The sequence below is a fragment of the Carlito syrichta genome, unplaced genomic scaffold (assembly GCF_000164805.1).
Source record: "Carlito syrichta isolate Samal-C Ts95f unplaced genomic scaffold, Tarsius_syrichta-2.0.1 Scaffold306949, whole genome shotgun sequence".
NCBI lineage: Eukaryota > Metazoa > Chordata > Mammalia > Primates > Tarsiidae > Carlito > Carlito syrichta.
The window spans coordinates 266,957-270,828 of NW_007251045.1; the positions used below are offsets into that span (position 1 = coordinate 266,957).

Sequence of the window (3,872 nt, forward strand, 5' to 3'; positions counted from 1 at the left end):
GGCGTGGAGGGAGGGTCTGGCCGCCTCTCCTGCATTTGATCCAGGGAGAGACCCTGCAAATAAATCCAAATCCACCAGCCCATGGGACAGCGGTCGCCCTGAGGTTCCCAGAGCAGCGTTCTCCCCTCTCTCACAAGTGGACAGGAGGTTCAAATCTCTGCTCAGCGAATTCCATGTGGCCTTAGATCACTAACTTGTCTGTGCCTCAGTTTCTCTGTCTGTAAACTGGGGGTCGCCACACCTAATTTATAGACTTGCAGTGAGAATTAAGTGAGATAACATAGACAAAGAATTTAGGGGTCCTTTGAACAATTACCATAATACTGTAAGAAAGGGATTGGCAGTAGTGGGAAACTGTTGGGGTGGGGGGGCACACCTCATCAACAAGGGCACCTGCATAATGAACATTTGTATACCTAACCCTGAACTGTACTCCACATATTTAAAATTAAAAACTTTAAAGTTAAAAAAAAGAATTTAGGGGTCAGATAGGCACACAGTAAATGCTCAGCAAACAACAAAGACAACAAACACCCAGAGTCCTCCTCTCTCCACTTTTAAGTTTCTTTCTCTGTCTCCACTCACCACCCCTGCCCACCCTACAGCCCCAGGCTTAGCTCCAAATGCCAAGACTCCCATTTACTGGCTGGTTCCAGCCCCACTTTGTGGCCCCTGACCTCAGACCTGGGTTGCCGGGTGAGCCTGGGTAGGGGGCAGGGCTGGGCCCTGAACTCAGCAGGCGAGGGGGCCAAGGGGAGGAAGTGAGGACAGCTGTCCACGTGGGCCCACAAGGCTGGAAAACTCCTCAGTGCAGCTGGGAAGCAGAGGGCTGGGGCCCGAGCTCTCAGGCGAAGAGGGATATGAGGGCGGAGCTGCAAATCCAGCCAGAGCAGCCCTTCCCTACCGTGAAGTCCAGAAGCCAGTTACCCCCTCCCCCCAGCCCAGGCGGGGACTAAAGGTCTCCCTGGCCCACTACCGCAAATCTCAAGGCTTCATGAAGAGAGGGTAGCTTCTCTGCCCTAGATCCAGGGCCTCTAAAGGGCCTGACGGAGCCCTTTGCGGCAGGGGGAGGAGAGACCCTGACTCAACCGGGTCACAGAGAGGAAAGCCAGGGCCGACCAACCAGGAAAAGAACAAGGGAGTGGCAGTGCTGTCCCCACCAGGTTTAAGGAAAATGGTTTCTGTTCACTGAGAGCTTCCCCTAAGGCAAATCTTCCGAGAGGCTGGCAGAGCCTATCTGGGTCTGATGCTCACTGCTCTGTGACTCAGGCAGGTCACTCCTGGTGGCTGACTCTTCTTAGCTGTGACAGTTGACAGCACTGCCTCACAGAGCATTTGGGAGGGTTAATAAATCAATGCCTGGTGAGCACTCAGCATGGTGCCTGGCACTGAGGTGTGAGCATGTATTACTTCTATTATGTCATCTCTAATCTTCACCTTGACCGTGAAGGGTGGGTGGGGCATTATTCCCATTTTACAGAGCGGAGCCTGAGAGAATCGAGGTAAGCAGTTCAGGGTCACACCGGGAATATACTTAGAGCTTCCCTGCCCTCCAGCCTTCATCCAACTCTTTGTGTCCCAGCCTTTGCCCCTGAGCCTGGCCCCAGTCAGCCCTCTTGTCGCAATCCAGGGAAGGGACACTGCCCTGAGACCAACAAGGCCCTCCAACCCCCGAGGGCGTCGGGGGGGGCATGCCTTCACGTCCTGCCCAAGGCAGGTGTCTGCAGCATCTGAATCTGTGCTTGTGCATCTGGGTGTGGCGTGTGTGTGTGTGTGTGTGTGTGTGTGTGTGTGGCCGGAAGTGGGGGCCAAGGCTGGGGAGGCACTCCTGCGTTCAGGGCATGTTGACCTTGAAGGGGCTCCTGGGGACACTTTCGTCGCCAGGACAATGAGGATGTAGTCCCCTTTCTCCTTGACGGTGTAGGTGACGTTGTACACCCGGTTCCCCATGTGCTTCACATACACCTCCTCGCAGGGGGTCTTGGGCCCGTGCACGCCCACCATCATCATGTTGGTGCCTGGAGACGGAGGCAGAGGGAGGGCTCACGTCAGGACCCCCAGGCCCACAGTCTGCTCCCCCACGCCCGACCCTGCAGACAAGCCCATCCCAGGAGACGCCCTCCTCTCCCCTAGTCTGCCTGCTTTGCTGCAGTCCATGGTGAAGGAGTCTGTCTGGCCCACAAAGGCCTGGGACAGCCTGGGGCCCTGTGTCACCACCTTGCTGGCATCCGAGGAGAACTTGGGGATGGAACTGTAGCTGGAACCTCGGCTTGAGGACAACTCCAACAGTCTCCACCAGAACAGCCGGGGACCTGAGGAGCAGAGTGGAGTGGCCAGGAACCCGGTGAGAGGGGCTTCCTCCTTCCCTGGGCAGTAGGCCCTGAGCCAGCACTGTCACCCCATGGGGCTCACTCCCTGACCCGCCCCCTCTTCCTTCTAGGGCATTCTGGAAGCACAGCCCATTCCCAGTCAGGGACCAGCTGCACCTTGGAGGGACAGGGTGCTCAGGGTGTTCACGTTAAACTCTGTGACATGCCGGGGGGCCAGAGGTAGGAAGGGCTTGCAACCCAAGGGATGCCGGACCCGAGCACCTCTGGGCAGCTTCTGGGAGGACTCGGAGCTCAGGGAGCATGGCAGCCTCCAGAGCAAGGCATCAGGGACTAGAGGCTGAGCACCCCCCAGGTGCTCCTGCTCCCCAGCTCCAGGCACTCACCAGTAGTGCCTCCCTCAAGCCCAGGGCCATAGGGTGACACCAAGCCTGGGCCCCCAGCCTGGCTCTGCTCCCCCACGCGGATCTTGAAGAGGCTTCTGGGGATGTGGGCACCGTTGAACTTGACATCGATGAAATGCACGCCATTCCCACGGGGGATGAAGCGGATGGTGTGCTTGTCTGTGGGCAGAGGGTGGGAGGTGAGCCGAGCCTCCATGATTCCCTCCCTTCCCAGAGGGTCCTGGCCTGGCAGGGGTAGGTGGGCAGGGCCAGCACACCACTGTCCTGCTCTGACACATAGCACTCCTCCACAGCCCCCGAGGGCATGTGCACCCAGGCATCCATCACACCCCGGGCACCAACTGGTTCACCTTGAGCCCCATCTCCTGCAAAGGTCACAGAGGCTCAGAGTCCCAGGAGGCCAGGCCGGGTTGGTCTTCATTCTCCCTAAGCCCAGCCTGGGGGCAGGCAGGAGCCAGGGGCTGGTGTGGGACCTGCTATGTGTCCCTGCTACAAGAGGCACCACCCCGAGCTCTGCTGAGTACGTGGGGTTGAGAGATGATGTGCTCTGTCCTGGCTGAGGAAGGGCCCGACTCTGTGAGAAGCAGACTGCAGCCCAGGCCAGTGCCTGACCAGCTGTGTGGGCTGCAGGCAGCTAGGAGGGCTTCTGGAAAGAGGTGCACAATGGGGAGGATGAAAAGAAGCTCAGCCAGGGCTCTGGGGAAGGAGAAATTGAGCCTGGTTGGGGGAGCCCTGTCAGGGGAAGGAGATGCACTGGGCTCCCAGCAGGCTGATGCCATCCCCCAGCTCAGCCCAGGCCCCACTAAAGTCCCAGGAAACAGCCCTTGAGGACCCACAAGCCCTGGGCACCAGAACCCTAGGGAGGAAGGTCCGGGCGGTCCTGCTGGGGGTGTCCCAGGAGCAGGCCCCTGCCACCTCTGCTTGTGCTGTGTGTGATCCTCGGCTCCCTGCAAACCTCACTCTCAGCTCAAGGAAGCTCAGGGGTTCCCTGCACCCAGCCTAACCCTACATCCCGCCCCCTGGGGGAGCTGACCAGACGCGGACTCTGCTGCCCTCCTGTAGAGACAGGCTGAGACTCTGGGGCAGCAGGTGGGGCAAGAAGGAGCGTCTCTTTGCTTTCTCTCGGGGTGGGGGTGGGGGT

At 59.0% G+C, this 3,872-nt stretch overlaps 1 pseudogene; it reads right to left on the minus strand.

The window, feature by feature from the left end:
* Nucleotides 1-1,834: 1,834 nt before the first annotated feature.
* Nucleotides 1,835-2,927, minus strand: LOC103265963 (annotated as a pseudogene).
* Nucleotides 2,928-3,872: the final 945 nt, after the last annotated feature.